The sequence below is a fragment of the Pelobates fuscus genome, chromosome 2, assembly GCF_036172605.1.
Source record: "Pelobates fuscus isolate aPelFus1 chromosome 2, aPelFus1.pri, whole genome shotgun sequence".
Lineage (NCBI taxonomy): Eukaryota > Metazoa > Chordata > Amphibia > Anura > Pelobatidae > Pelobates > Pelobates fuscus.
The window spans coordinates 438,690,991-438,712,847 of NC_086318.1; the positions used below are offsets into that span (position 1 = coordinate 438,690,991).

At 45.8% G+C, this 21,857-nt stretch overlaps 1 protein-coding gene across 3 annotated transcripts in view; it reads right to left on the reverse strand.

Moving 5' to 3' along the window:
- Positions 1–21,857, reverse strand: part of DAAM2 (dishevelled associated activator of morphogenesis 2) — a 257,845-nt gene that overhangs the window by 231,523 nt on the left and 4,465 nt on the right. The window contains exon 1 of one of the 3 annotated variants that reach the window (XM_063444116.1): positions 5,704–5,870. The exons of the other annotated variants lie outside the window; for them this stretch is intronic. The gene's annotated coding sequence lies outside the window, so the exon portion shown is untranslated. Of the gene's footprint in view, positions 1–5,703; positions 5,871–21,857 lie in introns of those variants that run through there. 3 annotated transcript variants of the gene reach the window in all.

The window sequence follows — 21,857 nt, forward strand, 5'->3', positions numbered from 1 at the left end:
ACTCACTATTATAGTTTTCACAGCTGACCGTGGAATAGGAATCTGATTGCACTCACAACATATTAATAATAGTAGGAGTGTAATAAAATCTGAATTAATAAAAGAAACACAAATGGTACAGTGAAGTCTGTACCTTTATAAACAAAAACTATAATCAAAATGCGCTTACAGAATTAAAAGAATTAAAATGCCTATCACCAAGTTGGAGTGCACTCCTGTCTCCAGTATCTTCAATAGGAGCAGGAGTCAGTGATAGGTGAAAGAAAGCTGTCCTACGCGTTCCAACCATCTGCACAGTCCTCCTCGGGGGCAAAGAATCCGAGACAATGAGAGTACAAGCATGCAATATCTTGAACGGTCTCTCAGTAACGTTACTAGGGATTAACCCAGTGGCACTCTGTGAGCAAGGCATCACAAAGGCTGTGGGCATAAAACATTCACAAAGTATCGTACAGCTGTGGTGTAGGTGGGGGATTAAAATAATTATATTCTGTTTTATGAACAATGGACTGATTGAACACAGCCAGGCTAATAAACAACCACTCACACAACAGCTTTGGGTCCGGCTTTAAAAATCACGCTGGATATTTCAATAAGCAATGGCCGGAGCGGCAGCGGTCCTATCCGATCTTATTGCCAGTGATTGCTAAACTTGCCCACTGGGTGTTACTGAGTGACATTTCCCACGATGACATTTAGTTTGGCAATATCTGGAGAGCTAAATTAGCCCTCACTGCTACATTCTATAAACAGAGACCGACTGTCTCCATCCGTGACAGTATTACAATGTATACACTACATTTACAAACAACAAAGTACAAATCAGCAAGTGTTTAATGTGCATAGATTTTCACCATAAAATAATAACACATACTGAATATCATATAGATTGGCCTTAACATTTAAAGTCCTACTTTACTAGACAGGCCTTAAACGCTACTCGCCACTACAAGCTATAACATACTTAGGGCTTCATTTTAACTAGCCAATGGCTAGTACCAGGATATGCACTCATTACAAATAATGAAAAACATAAAATGATGTATGTACATTATTGTACATTATTTTCTATAGCGTAGCTGAGACAATCCCATCAGTGGGAGTTGTAGTTCCGTTTTCAGCTTTCTACTACTATACTGCAAACACAAAATAAATCCGCAATGCAGCAACTTAAATATAAAGATATACAAAAAAACAGCAACATTAGATAAGGATTTTTAGGACAGGATCGCACCCAACAAGGAGATAATCCAAACTTCTGACTGTTCTACATCCTGCAAGCGTTAAAGCTACCTTTCCCTCTTCTCTTCTCTTCTCTTCCCTCTTCTGTTCTTCATTTCTTCCTGTCTGCTCTAGATTTCTTTAAAACATAAGACAAAGTAGGGACTATTTGCCTTATGTAGGTTTCCTCCGCCTGACCATCAATGACCAGCGGAGGAGCAAAGTGGTCCATTTCCTGTGATCAGAGAAATGTTCCCACAATTCCTCTAGGGATGCCTCCTTTCCGTATTCCCGAACGCCAGCAAAACTACCGAATTTCGCCCTAACAGAATGAGAGCAGTTCGTCTATTCGTGTTAGGACGACATTCGGGACTTTTGTTTGGATCGGAATTTCATTTGACGAATTAATGAATAGACAAAATTCTCATAGCAAATCCCCAAGTCTTTAACTGGGCATGCGCGGGAATTTCACAGTGCTATCTAGTGTGGGCAGATGACGTGTCCCACAGATGTCGGCACCCAGGACCTAGGTCCGAGCAAAAAATAAAGATTAAAAAATAGGTAACATGGGGGGGGGGGGCATTTGGAGGTAACTAGGGGGACAATGAGATGTAGTAGAGTCGGGAGGGGGGTTGAAAAAAAAACTAGATTTGGCCATGACAGTGGCGGTTTAAGGCTAGCATGGGAATTGTAGGTTTATAGGTTTATAGGTTTAGATCTTCGTCTTGCCCCCTCTACTGTAAACTGACGGGTTTGCCATATCCCTCTATAATTCTAGGTATGGCCTGCTTCTACTCACTTAGCCATAGAGTTAAAGCATAAAGTGCGCAATGTCCCAGTTTCTCTGTCCTCCATGTTTTCTCCGCCATCCGTTAGTTCCACTGATGAACTACATTCGATTCTCATTCAGCTACGTAGTGTCAGTGAGATGTGCCCCATGGAACGAACGCCCGGTCTGGTCAATATATAACTTTGCAGCGTAAACACGGAACAAGCAACACAACCGTCTCTATTTCAGTATCTGCCCGGCCAAGTTTTCTGCAGACCTAGCAAATAGTTCTAGACCATGAAAGTGGCGCTGCGTGGGACGGCGCAGTGCATCGAAGGCCGCAGAGAGCACGGCTTTGTTTCTCATTTGGCTGTCAAACAAGCTGGCCAGCATTACACAGGCAGCTGAATGGAAACTGTCTCCGTAGAGCCCACCATTGAAACACGAGATGCTCTATTTTCAAAGACACATTTTGTCACTGTCTTCATTTAACCTTTCTGGCAGCCAGCCAGGACTCGGCTCCACATAACACACACACAGAGTAATGCAAGCACATAGCAAGATACATAGCAAGCACATAGATACATAGCACACACATAGATACATAGCACGCACATAGATACATAGCACGCACATAGATACATAGCACACACATAGATACATAGCAAGCACATAGATACATAGCTCGCACATAGATACATAGCTCGCACATAGACACATAGCTCGCACATAGACACATAGCACACACATAGATACATAGCAAGCACATAGATACATAGCACGCACATAGATACATAGCACACACATAGATACATAGCAAGCACATAGATACATAGCTCGCACATAGACACATAGCAAACACATAGACACATAGCACACACATAGATACATAGCAAGCACATAGATACATAGCACGCACATAGACACATAGCAAGCACATAGACACATAGCAAGCACATAGACACATAGCAAGCACATAGATACATAGCACGCACATAGACACATAGCAAGCACATAGACACATAGCATGCACATAGATACATAGCACGCACATAGATACATAGCACGCACATAGATACATAGCACGCACATAGACACATAGCAAGCACATAGACACATAGCACGCACATAGCAAGATACTTAGTAAGATAACACAGCGCCTATTGCCTCCTCGAGCATCCCATGCTACCTACTGCAAGTACACCGGTATAATATACCCTCCCATGCTACCTACTGCAGGTACACAGGTATCATATACCCTCCCATGCTACCTACTGCAAGTACACCGGTATAATATACCCTCCCATGCTACCTACTGCAGGTACACAGGTATCATATACCCTCCCATGCTACCTACTGCAAGTACACAGGTATCATATACCCTCCCATACTACCTACTGTAGGTACACTGGTATAATATACCCTCCCATACTACCTACTGCAGGTACACAGGTATCATATACCCTCCCATACTACCTACTGCAAGTACACAGGTATCATATACCCTCCCATACTACCTACTGCAAGTACACAGGTATCATATACCCTCCCATACTACCTACTGCAGGTACACTGGTATAATATACTACCTACTGCAAGTACACAGGTATCATATACCCTCCCATACTACCTACTGCAAGTACACAGGTATCATATACCCTCCCATACTACCTACTGCAAGTACACCGGTATCATATACCCTCCCATACTACCTACTGTAAGTACACAGGTATCATATACCCTCCCATACTACCTACTGCAAGTACACAGAATCATATACCCTCCCATACTACCTACTGCAAGTACACAGGTATAATATACCCTCCCATGCTACCTACTGCAGGTACACAGGTATCATATACCCTCCCATACTACCTACTGCAGGTACACAGGTATTATATACCCTCCCATACTACCTACTGCAAGTACACAGGTATCATATACCCTCCCATACTACCTACTGCAAGTACACCGGTATCATATACCCTCCCATACTACCTACTGTAAGTACACAGGTATAATATACCCTCCCATACTACCTACTGCAAGTACACAGGTATCATATACCCTCCCATACTACCTACTGCAGGTACACAGGTATCATATACCCTCCCATACTACCTACTGCAAGTACACAGGTATAATATACCCTCCCATACTACCTACTGCAGGTACACAGGTATCATATACCCTCCCATACTACCTACTGCAGGTACACAGGTATCATATACCCTCCCATACTACCTACTGCAAGTACACAGGTATCATATACCCTCCCATACTACCTACTGCAGGTACACAGGTATCATATACCCTCCCATACTACCTACTGTAAGTACACAGGTATCATATACCCTCCCATACTTTCTACTGCAGGTACACAGAATCATATACCCTCCCATACTACCTACTGCAGGTACACAGGTATCATATACCCTCCCATACTACCTACTGCAAGTACACAGGTATCATATACCCTCCCATACTACCTACTGCAAGTACACAGGTATCATATACCCTCCCATACTACCTACTGCAGGTACACAGAATCATATACCCTCCCATACTACCTACTGCAAGTACACAGGTATCATATACCCTCCCATACTACCTACTGCAGGTACACAGGTATCATATACCCTCCCATACTACCTACTGCAAGTACACAGGTATCATATACCCTCCCATACTACCTACTGCAAGTACACAGGTATCATATACCCTCCCATACTACCTACTGCAAGTACACAGGTATCATATACCCTCCCATACTACCTACTGCAAGTACACAGAATCATATACCCTCCCATACTACCTACTGCAAGTACACAGGTATCATATACCCTCCCATACTACCTACTGCAAGTACACAGGTATCATATACCCTCCCATACTACCTACTGCAGGTACACAGGTATCATATACCCTCCCATACTACCTACTGCAGGTACACAGGTATCATATACCCTCCCATACTACCTACTGCAAGTACACAGGTATCATATACCCTCCCATACTACCTACTGCAAGTACACAGGTATCATATACCCTCCCATACTACCTACTGCAAGTACACAGGTATCATATACCCTCCCATACTACCTACTGCAAGTACACAGGTATCATATACCCTCCCATACTACCTACTGCAAGTACACAGGTATCATATACCCCCCCATACTACCTACTGCAGGTACACAGGTATCATATACCCCCCCATACTACCTACTGCAGGTACACAGGTATCATATACCCTCCCATACTACCTACTGCAAGTACACAGGTATCATATACCCTCCCATACTACCTACTGGAAGTACACAGGTATCATATACCCTCCCATACTACCTACTGCAAGTACACAGGTATCATATACCCTCCCATACTACCTACTGCAAGTACACAGGTATCATATACCCTCCCATACTATCTACTGCAAGTACACAGGTATCATATACCCTCCCATGCTACCTACTGCAAGTACACCGGTATAATATACCCTCCCATGCTACCTACTGCACATAGATAGATAGATATTGATAGATAGATATTGATAGATAGATAGATAGATAGATAGATAGATAGATAGATAGATAGATAGCTTTGCCCACAGTCAATGTAAATACCATGCCTTTAGTGGATTACATGCCCACACTTAGATAGATAGATAGATAGATAGACAGATAGATAATAGACAAATAATCTGTTCCTACCTCCTGCCAGCCTCACAGTAAGTGCCAGTTACTTGCAGCCATGCCCTGTTTGATGCCCAGTGCTCAATGTTAGTACCCAGGTCCATGACATGTGTTGGAGCAGAGAGAAAGCTGACTTTCCTCCTCACAGTACTGCCAGTGAGTGCTGAGACAGCCAGTCCCCAGAACGGGAGAGGAAGGGGCCAGAAACACCCCCCTCCACTGCTGACATGATCCTTCTGTTCACATCAACTCAGCATGCTGTGTGCAGTGCATTCCACAGCCAGGGGGAGACATGGGGGGCATCAGCCTGGAAGCCAATGGGGGAGATATGGGGCTGGGGAGGGTGTCAGCCTTGCAGGCCATGGGGAGGATACATGGGAGGGGGGCTGGAAGCCCATGGGGGAGACATGGGGAGGGTATCAGCCTTGCAGGCCATGGGGGGGAGACATAAGGGGACACCAGCCTGGAAGCCCATGGGGGAGACATGGGGAGGGTGTCAGCCTTGCAGGCCATGGGGAGGATACATGGGGGGGCATCAGCCTGGAAGCCCAGGATACATGGGGAGGGTATCAGCCTTGCAGGCATGGGGGACAATGACATGGGGGAACACCAGCCTGGCAGGATATGGGGGGACATGTAGGGACACCAGCCCAGAAGAAGACATTTGTGGAGAGCAGATTGTCAGACCGCTGGGGGAGGGGGACACCAGCCTCGCAGGCCATAGAGAGTGATAGGGTAGGGGTCACCAGCCTGGCAGACCATGGGGTGGGGGAATCCGCCTCGCAGGCCATAGGGGGAGACGTGGGGGACATCAGCCTGACAGGCCATGTGAGGGGATGGGATATGGGGGACACAAGCCTGACAGGCCATGGGGGAGTCATCAGACTGGCAGGACATGGGGGACACCAGCCTGGCAGGCCATGGTGGGAGACATGGGGGACACCCGCCTGGCAGGCCATGGTGGGAGACATGGGGGACACCAGCCGGGCAGGACATAGGGTGAGACCAGCCTGGCAGGCCATGTGGGTGGATGGGATATGGGAAACACCAGCCTGGCAGGCCATGGCGGGTCATCAGACTCGCAGGACATGGGGGACACCAGCCTGGCAGGCCATGGTGGGAGACACCAGCGTGGCAGGACATAGGGTGAGAGCTGGGGGACACCAGCCTGGCAGGCCATGGGGGGGTCATCAGACTGGCAGGACATGGGGGACACCGGCCTGGCAGGACATAGGGTGAGACATTGGGGACACCAGCCTGGCAGGCCATGGGGAAACATCAGCCTGGCAAGCTATGGGGGGAGACATGGGGGACACCAGCCTGGCAGGCCATTGGCGAGCAACAGCCTGGCAGGTCATGGGTAGACATCAAATGTCATTCATTGCTCTCCCACTATTATTAGCTGGAATGGATGGATGGACAGACGATAGATAGATAGATAGATAGATAGATAGATAGATAGATAGATAGATTCAAAAACACCTGCAATACAAATTAATAATCTGCTGTTAGTTTGTTAGAAAGTCAGACCTCCTTGCGAATCCCTACTACAATATGTTGAGTATTCGATTTTTTATTTGTATGGCCACTTTCCTCGGTTTTACCGATATGTTAGCGCTGAGCTGTCTGTGTGCAGTTTGTGCCAATACAATGTTTGTATTAGCTTGCTTAACATTGATAACGTCTCGGACAACAATGATAGCACACAGATTGGTTTCACACATGGAAGTCCTGCTCAGTTCAGTAAATTCGTATCCCATACAATGACTCAAACATTGGGAATCAATTTAATTTAGTCAACTATCAATTCTCCACAATTCTCAGTTTAGTAAATAAAGCCCAATTTGTTTCTGTAGTCAAAGGTTGGATGCAATTGGAGGGTCAAGTGTGAAATTCAGGGTACTTTATTAAACGGCACTCCTCCACAGTTGTCATACAGTGGGTGCAAAACCGACCAGGGACCAGCACTACCCCAATACATTAAATCATTACTCCAACACAGTGGTTGGAGTGGTTGCAGGTGCCACAGTGTGCGGCATCTCTGGAGGAGTGCAGTTCCTGCTTTTCTTGTAACTAGATTTTTCAATTAGTCCTGGTTTTTGTATCCCTTTAAGAATTCCACAGTTAGAGTACATGTTCCAGGTTAAGGGGTTAACAAGGACAACAGGAGAAGCTGCATAAAACAAGTCCTTAAAGGGGATGTGAATAAAGTACCCTGAATGCCACCCTTGACCCTCCATTTGCATCCAACCTTTGACTGCAGAAACAAATTGCGGTTTATTTACTAAACTGAGAATTGTGGAGAATTGATAGCAGTGGTAGCAGTCTGTATGTGCAGTGTCTCTGCTTGAAACACTGTGAAAGCTGACATATTTGTAAATGTGTGCTGGGGACTAGTTGCATCTCCAGCAAACTTAGCTTAGTTAGCCCAGAACTCCGGGCTGCCTTATGTAAATTCTGTGCATAGTTTCTGTTTGTAAGCAATAAGGTAAGTAAAAAGAAACCTTTTTGCCATTTTCTTACAGGGGCACCTAATAGTTATGCTCAGTAGGGCATTTCTAACACTTACTTTTTATCATTATTATTATTTTATTATTTATATAGCGACATCAGATTCCGTAGCGCTGTACAATGGTTGGGGTTACCCATTAAGCAGTCCAAGAAGAGGTCCGGGCACACCAAGGCTCAAAGCAGGCAAAGTTATTTGGACAAAGTGAACAGAGCAACGTTTCGACCAAGAAATGGGTCTTTGGCAAGCTCACTAAGTCCACATCAATGTGCCTGCTGAGGATCCTTGGTGTGTCCAAACCTCTTCATGGACTGCTTATGTCATGGTGATAATGAAATCACTTGTTATACAAGTATAGTGCCAACGTATTCTAGAGTGCAGTACAATATGGGTAACCATGATTTCAGTACCAGAATAGATCATTTACCTACAGGGAACTCGTCTTTACAAACCTTATCTGGCAGGGTGTGATGGTGGCAGAGGGTTAAATGTTTTGTGTTGTGGGGCGTCTCGGTTCAGAAGGGGTTAAAGGATGAGTTTAACGAGATCCTGACTTCCTTACATGGGAAGAGATGACATTAAGTTGCATTTATAGAATTCCAGGCTGAGCAGAGCTCCTGAGCAGAGCTGGGAGGAGGGGGCCATCTGGCTGGCTGTGTCTCTGCAATGGATCTGGCTCCCAGGACCCGGGGTCACTGTCACTATGGGGAGAAAACAGCATTGTGAGGCAATAGCATTCCCTGCAGCTCAATGGGGAGGCAACCGATTTAACCCTTCGAGTACCTCGCACGGCCAAGACTGACTCCCGATAGTATCTACGGGGTTAATGTGTTCTACTGCTGCTGGGTATTAACCTCTTTGTTGCCAGCCAGTTCATTCACAGCTTTGTAATAAGCTCTGCAATGTAGTCTGCTCTCTGTATTACACTCACCCATTAAACGTAAAGCATAGTGTCACAATAATATAATAATAACAATAATAGCAACCAGTGTGATCATCCACTGGCCTGGGGATATTATCGAATTATTAACATGAGGTCCCTCCATTTTTCGTTCTCTATATGATTGGAAGGCAGTTTATTTCTTCCTAGGGGGCTCTGTGAGGAAGAGACAAGTTTAGATTAGCCCATGAAGCATGCCTTCATATTAACTTGCCTTCCAACATTGTAAATGCACCAAGTGGGACACTTTAATTTTAGTGATGTGGGTGGGGGGTGGCCAGGGGCGGGGCTTTCTGTGAAATTCTAGTTGGCATTATTATGCCACCAGTGACGTTGGTTCCTGGTGCTTCACCCACCGGAGGAAGATAACGGGGCTCGCGAGGGACAGGTTCAGTTGAGTAAATCTCGCCTTTACATCCTGCCCCCCCAGGCCATTGGACCCCCAGCGTGATGATGTCACTGTCGGGGGTCATTGCGAACCTGGATTTTGACTGTATGTCTGTACTGAAATTTCTGCTAGTGAGAGAGCTTGTGTGTATGTGTGTCTGGTATGTGTGTGTCAGTGAGCTCTTTTGTAGGGAGCATGTGTGTATGTGACAGTGAGCTTGTCTGTAGTAAGCTTGTGTGTGTGTCAGAGTTTGTCTGTACTAAATTTGTTTGTGTATCCCAGTAAACTTCTCTGTGCGCATCAGTGAACTTGTGTTTTTATGTCAATGAGCTTATGTATATCAATGAGATTGTCTGTGAGCCTGTGTTTCAATGAGCTTGTGTCTGTGAGATTGTCTGTGTCTGCATGTGAGTATGCTTACTGTTTAATTTAATTACCTTGAAAGAATCAATATTTTGAATTAGAAAAAGAAATATACCAATAATATGTATGGCTATGTCTTGCCACCCCAGATAATTGAGTAATGTATAAACACATACAAATATATATATAATTACACACATTACATGGAACAATGACCTAGGGCGCTGGCATAGATTTATTTTCCAGGGCTGCTTTGTATCCCTAGTCCGGCCCTGTGTCTGTTCAACCATAATTTATCTCTTTCATATTAAGTGCACACAAACCTATTATATATCATTTTGTTCAGGAGAAACAGACGCACACACTCTGCCACTCACAGACGCACACACTCTGTCACTCACAGACGCACACACTCTGTCACTCACAGACGCACACACTCTGTCACTCACAGACGCACACTCTGTCACTCACAGACGCACATGCTGCCACTCACAGACGCACACGCTGCCACTCACAGACACACACTCACACACAGACACATACACTCACACATACACTCACACACAGACACATACACACACAAACACACACATACACTCACATACACTCACACACATACACTCACTAATTATTTTATAAATAAATATTTTCCACCCAGCCTCCCTACCTGGAGAGCTGGTGTGGATGATGAATCCTTCCCTAGGGGTCCAGTGGGGCTGCTGGGCGGCGTGCGGCTGTGCTGATATCAGACGCGGCGAGGGAGCTCTAACCTCGCTGCTCTGCTCCCTCGCGCGCTGTCTGCTGATACCGCGGGAGCCGGAATATGACGTCATATTCCGGCTCCCGCGGTATCAGCAGACAGCGCGCGAGGGAGCAGAGCAGAGAGGTTAGAGCTCCCTCGCCGCGTCTGATTACAGCACAGCCGCACGCAGCACCGGGGGCCGAGATGGTGGCCCGGCAGGAGGGAGAGCTTCCCTCCTACCGGTCACTGAAATCTTGCGCCCCCAAGGCCTTATGGACGCGCCGGCCCTGAATTGTTGTGATACGCTTTCCTGTTTTGAAACACTAATATTTGTGTTCAGCAAAGTCTCCTGAGTATAACAGTACCCCCATGTACAGGTTTTATAGCGTTTTGAAAGTTACAGGGTCAAATATATGGGTCAAATATTTTTACATTGAAAATGGCCAGGTTGGTTACGTTGCCTTTGAGAGCGTATGGTAGCCCAGGAATTACCCCCATAATGGCATACCATTTGCAAAAGAAGACAACCCAAGGTATTGCAAATGGGGTATGTCCAGTCTTTTTTAGTAGCCACTTAGTCACAAACACTGGCCAAAATTAGCGTTCAAATTAGTTTTTTACTTTTTCCACACACAAACAAATATGAACGCTACATTTGGCCAGTGTTTGCGACTAAGTGGCTACTAAAAAAGTCAGGACATACCCCATATTGAATACCCTGGGTTGTCTACTTTAAAAAAAATATGTACGAGACTGATCCCGCCCACCGGCCGAGGAGACCTAATGCGCATGCGCGGCAATGTCGCGCATGCGCATTGGCGCACCCCATAGGAAAGCATTGAACATGAATTGCAATGCTTCCCTATGGGGAATAGAGCGACGCTGGAGGTCCTCACATAGCGTGAGAACGTCCAGCGACGCTCTAGCACAGGTTTCCTGTGCTATGATGCAGGAAGTTCCCTCTAGTGGCTGTCTAGTAGACAGCCACTAGGGGAGGACTTAACCCTGCAAGGTAATTATTGCAGTTTATAAAAAACTGCAATAATTACACTTGCAGGGTTAAGGGTAATGGGAGTTGGCACCCAGACCACTCCAATGAGCAGAAGTGGTCTGGGTGCCTACAGTGTCCCTTTAAGGGGTTCAAGACACATTACTGGAAGTATTATTGCTGTGGAGCTCTGTTATACACTCAGACACATTACTGGGAGTATTATTACTGTGGTGCTCTGTTATACACTGAGATACATTACTGGGAGTATTATTGCTGTGGAGCTCTGTTATACACTCAGACACATTACTGGGAGTATTATTGCTGTGGAGCTCTGTTATACACTCAGACACATTACTGGGAGTATTATTGCTGTGGAGCTCTGTTATACACTCAGACACATTACTGGGAGTATTATTGCTGTGGAGCTCTGTTATACACTCAGACACATTACTGGGAGTATTATTGCTGTGGAGCTCTGTTATACACTCAGACACATTACTGGGAGTATCATTGCTGTGGAGCTCTGTTATACATGCAGACACATTACTGGGAGTATTATTGCTGTGGAGCTCTGTTATACACTCAGACACATTACTGGGAGTATTATTGCTGTGGGTTATACACTCAGACACATTACTGGGAGTATTATTGCTGTGGGGCTCTGTTACACACTCAGACACATTACTGGGAGTATTATTGCTGTGGAGCTCTGTTACACATTCAGACACATTACTGGGAGTATTATTGCCGTGGAGCTCTGTTATACACTCAGACACATTACTGGGAGTATTATTGCTGTGGAGCACTGTTATACACTCAGACACATTACTGGGAGTATTACTGCTGTGGAGCTCTGTTACACATTACTGGGAGTATTACTGCTGTGGAGCTCTGTTACACACTCAGACACATTACTGGGAGTATTATTGCTGTGGAGCTCTGTTATACACTCAGACACAGGGGCGGACTGACCGGTCGGGCACTTCGGACATGGTCCGAGGGCCCGGCCGGGAGGGGGGCCCGCCAGCAGGGGGCCCGGCCTCCCCTTTAAATGCTGCAGCCGCCTGAGCGCTCTCTTAAGAGCGCTCAGGCGGCTGCAGCTTCTCACCACCCCTGTAGCGTGGCCAAGCTGCTGTGCGGTCCGGTGCCCGGCCGGAGTGATAGGAAGGTGCTCAGTGTGCACCTTCCTGTCAGTCCGGCCGGGTACAGGAAACAGAAACTCCTGTTCCGCGCGGAACAGGAGTTTCTGTTTCCTGTACCCGGCCAGACTGACAGGAAGGTGCACACTCAGTGTGCACCTTCCTATCACTCCGGCCGGGCACCGCGGACCGCGCAGCAGCTCGGCCACGCTACAGGTGGGCGTGGGGGGTGGGGGGCAAAAAGAGAAGGGGGGGGCAAAAAGAGAAGGGGGGGGCAAAAAGAGAAGGGGGGGGGCAAAAAGAGAAGGGGGGGCAAAAAGAGAAGGGGGGGGCAAAAAGAGAAGGGGAGGGGGCAAAAAGAGAAGGGGGGCAAAAAGAGAAGGGGAGGGGGGCAAAAAGAGAAGGGGAGGGGGGCAAAAAGAGAAGGGGAGGGGGGCAAAAAGAAGGGGAGGGGGGGCAAAAAGAGAAGGGGAGGGGAGGGGGGCAAAAAGAGAAGGGGAGGGGGGGCAAAAAGTGAAAGGGAGGGGGGGCAAAAAGAGAAAGGGAGGGGGGGCAAAAAGAGAAAAGGAGGGGAGGGGGCAAAAGGAGAAGGGGAGGGGGGGCAAAAAGAGAAATGGAGGGGGGCAGAAAGAGAAAGGGAGGGGGGGCAAAAAGAGAAAGGGAGGGGGGGCAAAAAGAGAAAGGGAGGGGGGGGCAAAAAGAGAAAGGGAGGGGGGGCAAAAAGAGAAAGGGAGGGGGGGCAAAAAGAGAAAGGGAGGGGAGGGGGCAAAAAGAGAGAGGGAGGGGAGGGAGTAAAAAGAAAGGGGGGATAAAAAGAGAGAGGGGGTAAGAAGAGAGGGGGGTAAGAAGAGAGGGGGGTAAGAAGAGAGGGAGGGGGGTAAAAAGAGAGGGAGGGGGAGTAAGAAGAGAGAGAGGGGGTAAGAAGAGAGGGGGAATAAGAAGGGAGTAAGAAGAGGGGGGAGGGAAGAGTAAGAAGAGGAGAGGGGAGTAAGAAGAGGGGGGTAAGAAGAGAGGGGGCGGGAGTAAGAAGAGGGGGAGGGGGGAGTGAGAAGAAGGGGAGGGGGGAGTAAGAAGAGGGGGAGGGGGGTAAGAAGAGGGGTAGAGGTGAGTAAGAGGAGAGCAATTGCCCCCTACCCTGTCCCCGTGCGGGCAGCCGGCAGGGGAGGAAGGAAGAGAGGACCCAGGAGCTCAGCCTGCAGCTCCACTGGGTCCTTCTTGCACGAGCACAGATCGTTGCCGCGGTTACCACGGCAACGTTACGGCTCTGGCAAAAGTAAACTCTAGCCCTGGAGCTATGGGCTAGAGTTCACTCTCAACACTATGACCACCAGGGATTCCTGGTGGTTGCAGTGGTGAGAGTGAACTCTAGCCCCATATACACACTACCCCCACACACCATACACATTCACACACTGCCCCCCATACACACACCATACACATTCACACACTGCCCCCCATACACACACACTGCCCCCACACACACCATACACATTTACACACATTGCCTCACACACACACACATACACTGCCCACCCATACACATACAGCCCCCCATACTAACATTGCCACACACATACACAGCCCCCTCATACACACATTGCCCCACACACCCTACACATTCACACACTACACCCCCTCACTCACACTGAACCTTTCACACACACTGCACCCCTTAGCTTCATATCCCAGCAGACCCCAGGTAAGTTGTCAAACTGTTCTTAAACGGTTTGACTACTTACTCTGGGAGGGGGGCCCGGCCCTCCTGGCACCATAACGACTACACAGAGCAGTAGTGGTTATTGTGCATGGATTATTTATTTAAATAATCTCCAAGTGCCCCAGTAGCCCACAGGCCAGTCAGCCAGCCCACAGGCCAGTCAGCCAGCCCACAGGCCGGCCAGCCAGCCCACAGGCCGGCCAGCCAGCCAGCCCACAGGCTGGCCAGTAGCCAGCCAGCCCACAGGCCACCAGTTAGGCTTACAGCCAGCAAGCCCACAGCCTGCCAACCGTAGCCAGTAAACCCCAGCCTGCCAGCTAGCAAGCCACAGCCAGCAAGCCAACAGCCTGCTAGCCGCAGCCAGCAAGCCCACAGCCTGCCGGCAGTAGCCAGCAAGCCCACAGCCTGCCAGCAAGCCCAAGCCTGCCAGCCGCAGCCAGTAAGCCCACAGCCTTCCAGCAAGCCCACAGACTGCCAGCCAAAAACAGTAATTAAGGTAAAAGGAGCCAACTTGGCCTAGGTATCAGCGAGCTATGTTGTGTTGCTATATTGTGAATAGGAACCAGAGTGTTGGAGAGACCCCCCTCCAGGCCCCATTAGACTCCATTGTAGTCTCTAATGGGACCTGGAGGGGATTCTTGCACTTTTGTTCCTTGTGTCTAAAGATTGTGTAGGGTGTGGCTGGAGGCGGTGCATGGAGGCGGGACATGGGTGGCGCTTGCTGCGGAGTATGGGTGGGGCCTGTAAGGGGGCCCTTGATTTATTTTGCCCGGGGGCCCTGAGGGTTCTCAGTCCGCCCCTGCTCAGACACATACAAAAAAAATATGGACACAAGGATTTGGGCCAAAATGTGGACTGTCCTTCCTAAATAGAGAGACTTGGGAGGTATGTATTTAGGATTAGGAGACTGTCCACACTGATTACACACTGAAACACACATCTTTGCCTTGCTATGAACGATGGGATTTATAGTTCACAATATCTTGTCACATTAAGGGAGGGCTATTCATGGGGTTGCAGCTTTCAGGGCTGCACCCCACAATCTAAGGATGTGGGGTACAGTGCAGGATACATTGTTGGATTCCTGAAAACAAGACTGCATGCCATTGCAGACAAAGAAATGCTGTAATGAGACACAATGTGATGAATTCCGTGTGATCATAATGTTGATATAATAGCACAATATTTATTTTAATAGTTATTTATATCCATGGCACGTAGATCCCTCTCTGTGCTATGGATATGTATACAGCCATTGCACAGAGCTGAGAACACTCGCAGTCTTTATAACAACATAATATTCCCTTGAAACATAGTGATCCTTCCTAATCCATTGAATGTATTTATCTTTCCCAGGATACAATGCCCAGAGAGAAGACGTTATTACTAGTTAGCAGGAAATTCTTATTCGCACCGCACTGATATCGGAGAACGATATAAACTAGCATAATGGGAATAAGCAGCAATTCTAGTGATTTTTCACATCCCAAAAATGTGCAGTCATATCAAGCTATGAGTACGAGTTAAAATGAGTCAGCCTCTGACTCGGGACAGCATTACCTAGCCGATCCCAGGCCATGTCACAAAAACAAAATGGAACTAAATTTAGCTCTCCCTCGTGGTGGCACAGACTGTGGGACAGTGACTATCGATGGCTCATTGTCTAGTCATTCCAGGCCACAAGCCACAGTGGGAAAAAACTGTTTCACCAGCAAGGCAATAAAAAATATAAACCAATATACATATCTCTAGGGTATTTAACCCAATAAGAACCAATGATGGTATTTGCTGTCCTAAGAATATATTCTTTGGCAATTGTATTCAAAAATAGAAAGATCCAATCAGCTGACTATTGTAAGGCTGCATGGATCAACCTTAAATAACAGGACATACTTATTGTGGCAAAAATAACCTCGCCACTGGGTTCTGGAGGGGCCTGGTTGCTCGCCTTTTGCCTCAGGATTATGGCCCTGTGATGTATGGCCTTTTAAAACTGTTATTGGGGCATATTGAGACTTTTAGGAACAATGTCCCTTTAATAATATGTAGACTGTGTTAATACTGTGTTCATGTCTTTTTCCCATATGGTTCGGTAAATGGGGCTTGTGGAAGTGTGCAGCCTATTTACCTCTAGGCTGGTGGTTAACCACAGGTTAATTGCCGACCTTTGGGTGGCCGCCGTTCGTACAGTCGAACATGTGGCGGCCATCTTTATTTAGTCGAACGCGGTCAGCGGTGTGTGCCGTTAAATCCATGGAACTAATATCGGCTACACGACGGCACGAACACCGCTGACTCTTACCTTCTCTGCAACTTCGACGCTTCGGCTAAAATCTAAGTGAATGCCACATTCGAGACTTAGTCATTTTTCTGTGTAAAATAGACTGACCGCACAGCCCAAATCTATGGAACTCTTTTGGGCAGGAAAGCCATGCTTGTGGTCGGTCAAATAGGTCTTCCACCTAACTTTTAAACCACCGGAGGGAATTGTATGATATTTGGATATGTTTGTATATGGCGTATGCTGATTCAGAATGTGATGGAGATTGCATGTATATTTTGGGAGTTATGAATATTGTATGAAACTGTATATTTTCCTGCCTGTGATAATTAAGTTAACCCATTGTGTACAGTAAATATATCACAGGCTGAGGGGATGGTTTGTGTGTCCTAACTGGGAGTGTCTGACTGTATTATATTGTGTTTGATTGGCTGTTCCACAAAACCACGTTGGTGGTAACCTTGCGGAAAGACTTGCATATAAGACAATAAACCCTCAGACTGCTGAGATTCCTGCTTAACCCTCAATACAGAGCCTTGTCTCATACTTGGGGGGGATTATTTGTGTGTTTTCCTATTCGGTGCTTAGGAGTATTCGGTAGCTGACCTTGTATTCGAGAAGGGAACATCTTTGGCGGCGTTAACCCCTTCTATACCTGGTTTGCCGTTACACTTATCTAGAACCTTAGTACTAACCTTTACTTTAGCCCAGAACTCTAATATATAAAGTTACTTTGGCTCAGAACCCTAATATCAACATGTATTGTTTCCTAGAACCCAAATATCAGCCTTTACTGAAGCCCAGAGACCTAATTGCAACCTTTACTGTAGTCAAGAACCCTAATATCCTGATTTGACCCAAACCCCAAACATCATCCTAGAACCCTAATGCCATCATTTATTTCAGCTAAAACCCATAGCACACATTTTCTATCAAACTAGAACCTTGAAACCCACCTTCAATATCAACATATCCTTCAGCCCATAATTCAATGTCAACAATTGTTCTACACACCTAAAATATGTAATCATTATTTTCACTTCAACCCAGAATTATAATGATGGCCTTTATTTCAGGATAGCAGGTTTATCAATGTTTACTTCATCCTGATAACAGCAAATCTTAGCTCTATCCAGAACCGTAATACCAATGTACACTTCACTCTAGAACCCACAAAATCTAAACTTAATCTAGACTTTAACAGCAAACTTGAACTCACCTTCCACTCAGCCTAGAACCGTACTACCAGCCTTTATGCCACAGACACTTTGAGGAAAGTTAGACATATTAGCACGCAGAGTACAATCTCCAATCTCTGTGGTCCATAATGTCTACAAAAGGCGAAAACGCCACATGAGTCACTCTGAACAATACTGCACCAGAACACTGAAACTGTCACCATAAATCAGGAGCATCGGTTGGTTGGCTTCATGATGGGACAACCAAATGTATAAATAAAAACCATATTGATTTGCAAAGTCTGCTTTTATTTTGTCTGATGAGTCCCCAAGCAATCGACATAACATTGAAGATTGCTCTTTATTTGAATGTTGCTGATTAAACGCTCCCAGACTAGTGTTGGGGTGCAGCGAGTTTGGTTTTTCCTGGCTGCAGTCTAACATTCCTCGCTGAGGCAGTGCCCAGGCTGACCGTTCGCAGTTATCTGATCTGTGCCAGGTTGAGAAACAGAGAAGGAAGAATTTACAGGCAGTGACCTTGTTTCTTCATCTTGGAAGTCACTTTGATGGCTCTAGTAAAAAAAGAGCCAGGTGTAGACTTCTTAGACTTTAAATACACAATAAATTGAATTCTATTATTTAACCACTTAAAGTGCCACTCGATGGAGGATTCATACACATTTTATGAAGATAATGCATTTAACATGTATTAAAAATAAACAAAATAAATATGTTGAATAGATACACAAAGTCCCTACAGCAAACTTGTGGGCTTTTATTTATTTCTAAGGATGTCTCATCCACCAGGAAACAGCCAAAAGCTACCAACCAGTTCTGGTCCTCAGATTGCTGGTTATTGAAAAGCAGAACGTTTCCAGACGCCTTGTGCAACAACGAGTTTATAGGAAACATACAGTGTGAACTCATGAAAAATAAATTAGGACTGCTCGGGCACACTTCTATACATTTGCCAGTGGGGTTATCATTCTATTTCTTTAAATCAAATAAAGTCATGGTAAATCCTATAAACAACACCAAGAACATGTAACCCCTCTAACCAAACTACTTGTCAGGGTGAGCTAGACACCAACACACAGAATTTGCCAGTTCTTAGCATTGACCGGGTTTAACAATGCAGAAAGAAATAGAGAATCTACACAGTGTCGATAGGACTAGCCAAGGTCAGGATTACCGTTACACAGAATCGATAGGACTAGCCGAGGTCAGGATTACGGTTACACAGAATCGATAGGACTAGCCGTGGTCAGGATAACAGAGTTACACAGAATCGATAGGACTAACCGAGGTCAGGATTACAGAGTTACACAGAATCGATAGGACTAGCCGAGGTCAGGATTACGGTTACACAAAATCGATAGGACTAGCCGTGGTCAGGATAACAGAGTTACACAGAATCGATAGGACTAGCCAAGGTCAGGATTACCGTTACACAGAATCGATAGGACTAGCCAAGGTCAGGATTACCGTTACACAGAATCAATAGGACTAGCCGAGGTCAGCATTACCGTTACACAGAATCGATAGGATTAACCGAGGTCAGGATTACCGTTACACAGAATCGATAGGACTAGCCAAGGTCAGGATTACCGTTACACAGAATCGATAGGACTAGCCAAGGTCAGGATTACAGAGTTACACAGAATCGATAGGACTAGCCAAGGTCAGGATTACCGTTACACAGAATCGATAGGACTAGCCGAGGTCAGGATTACTGTTACACAGAATCAATAGGACTAGCCGAGGTCAGCATTACCGTTACACAGAATCGATAGGATTAACCGAGGTCAGGATTACCGTTACACAGAATCGATAGGACTAGCCAAGGTCAGGATTACCGTTACACAGAATCGATAGGACTAGCCAAGGTCAGGATTACAGAGTTACACAGAATCGATAGGACTAGCCAAGGTCAGAATTATCGTTACACAGAATCGATAGGACTAGCCAAGGTCAGGATTACAGAGTTACACAGAATCGATAGGACTAGCCAAGGTCAGGATTACAGAGTTACACAGAATCGATAGGACTAGCCAAGGTCAGGATTACAGAGTTACACAGAATCGATAGGACTAACCGAGGTCAGGATTACCGTTACACAGAATCGATAGGACTAGCCGAGGTCAGGAGTACCGTTACACAGAATCGATAGGACTAGCCAAGGTCAGGATTACAGAGTTATACAGAATTGATAGGACTAACCAAGGTCAGGATTACAGAGTTACACAGAATCGATAGGACTAGCCGAGGTTAGGATTACCATTACACAGAATCGATAGGACTAGCCGAGGTCAGGATTACCGTTACACAGAATCGATAGGACTAACCGAGGTCAGGATTACCGTTACACAGAATCGATAGGACTAGCCAAGGTCAGGATTACAGAGTTACACAGAATCGATAGGACTAACCGAGGTCAGGATTACCGTTACACAGAATCGATAGGACTAGCCGAGGTCAGGATTACCGTTACACAGAATCGATAGGACTAGCCAAGGTCAGGATTACAGAGTTATACAGAATTGATAGGACTAACCAAGGTCAGGATTACAGAGTTACACAGAATCGATAGGACTAGCTGAGGTCAGGATTACCATTACACAGAATCGATAGGACTAGCCAAGGTCAGGATTACCGTTACACAGAATCGATAGGACTAACCAAGGTCAGGATTACAGAGTTATACAGAATTGATAGGACTAACCGAGGTCAGGATTACAGAGTTACACAGAATCGATAGGACTAGCCGAGGTCAGGATTACAGAGTTACACAGAATCGATAGGACTAGCCGAGGTCAGGATTACAGAGTTAGACAGAATTGATAGGACTAACCAAGGTCAGGATTACAGAGTTACACAGAATCGATAGGACTAACCAAGGTCAGGATTACAGAGTTATACAGAATCGATAGGACTAGCCAAGGTCAGGATTACCGTTACACAGAATCGATAGGACTTACCAAGGTCAGGATTACAGAGTTAGACAGAATTGATAGGACTAACCGAGGTCAGGATTACAGAGTTACACAGAATCGATAGGACTAGCCGAGGTCAGGATTACAGAGTTACACAGAATCGATAGGACTAACCAAGGTCAGGATTGCTGAGTTAGACAGAATCGATAGGACTAGCCCGGGTTCTTCTCAATTTGTATTTTAATTCACTTATGGAGGCACTGGGTGTCTACCACTATACTTTATTTTTTCTTAGAGTTTTGGTTTCGTGGGGTTTCTTGAAGGCTATGGCTGGTAGTATATAGATCTTAGGGACAAGCATAGAACACCCACGAAGGAGTATTCAGGAACAGTATTTAGAGCTACTGCAGATCTGTTGAACACTGAAGTGGTGTATGCTGACACCAACTACTGTCCCCATTTTGTCTATCCATTATCTTTTTACAGTTTATAGCTATTTAGCTGAATTGTAAGGGGGAAATAACACTTGGATTATACCATTGTTTCCTATTATAGGAAGAATCTTCCACCCATAAAATATTTTGGATTATATACCCAACAGCAATTTCTAGTCTATCTGCTTATCCCTAGGTATATAGTAGTATAGCTTTTTCACTATTTAGTTAATATTCCCTTGTAGTAATCCAGTTTGTCTTGTGTTTAGCAGCCATCATGAAGGTTGATTTCAGCCCCTATTGAGGATGGCTGTAATCTTCTAGCCATTTAAACTAGGATTACGGGACTGTGAAAGATACACAACCTTCTCTTTTATTTCTGTTTCCCAGCAGTACTCCCAGTTGTATCATTTGTGTATTGTTTATATTAATAAAGTATTGACTTTTTAGATACTATGGATACATATCGCCGAGGATTCTGTAATGCTTTCCCCACTTACCTCTAAGTTAGTTGTTACATGTTTTCTTTTTCACTTTCCCCTTCTTTTTATTAAAAA